The sequence below is a fragment of the Myotis nattereri genome (genome assembly GCF_964212035.1).
Source record: "Myotis nattereri genome assembly, chromosome: X".
Lineage (NCBI taxonomy): Eukaryota > Metazoa > Chordata > Mammalia > Chiroptera > Vespertilionidae > Myotis > Myotis nattereri.
Window position 1 is genome coordinate 2555608 of NC_138078.1, and position 884 is coordinate 2556491.

Sequence of the window (884 nt, forward strand, 5' to 3'; positions counted from 1 at the left end):
CTAACTCTCCCTCGCCCTTCCTCTCTCTCTCTAAAAAAAGAAAAAGTATACACACACACACACACACACACACACACACACACACACTCTAGAGGCCCGGTGCACGGATTCGTGCACCGGTGGGGTCCCTCGGCCTGGCCTGCGCCCTCTCGCAATCCGGGACCCCTCGGGGGACGTTGGAGAGCCGGTTTCAGCCCCATCCCCACAGGCCAGGCCGAGGGACCCCACCGGTGCCTGAATCCGTGCACCCGGCCTCTAGGATGCATATAAGATCTTTGGTTAATCTCTTCTCGCCCTCCCCTCCCCCTTCCCTCTGAGATTCATCAGTCTGTTCCATGTTTCCATGCCTGTGTGTTGAGCGTCTGCCCCCTGGTGGTCAGTGCGTGTCATAGCAGCCGGTTGAACAGTTGAATGGTTGCTTAGACTTTTATATATATATTTATATATATATATATATATGTATATATACTGTATATATATCTATATATGTATATATACTGTATATATGTATTTATATATGTATATATACTGTATGTATATATATATACACACACACATATACATATATATACACACATATATACTTGAAAATTTTTTGAAGAAGTGTTGGCACATTTCCATGGGCGTGTGGACCAAGACAGGAACGAGGGGGAACGTTCTAGAAACGTCCCATGCCCCTGGGGGTGGGGGTGGGGGTGAGAGAGCAACCAAAGGACTCGCATGCACGCATACAGGCATAACCCATGGACACAGGCAGTGGGGGGTGAGGGCATGTGCTGAGGGTGGGAGCGGCCGGGGAGAGGTCGGTGAGGAGAAAGGAGACATATGTCATACTTTCAACAATAAAGAATTGTTTTTTTTAAATATATTTTATTGAGTTTTTA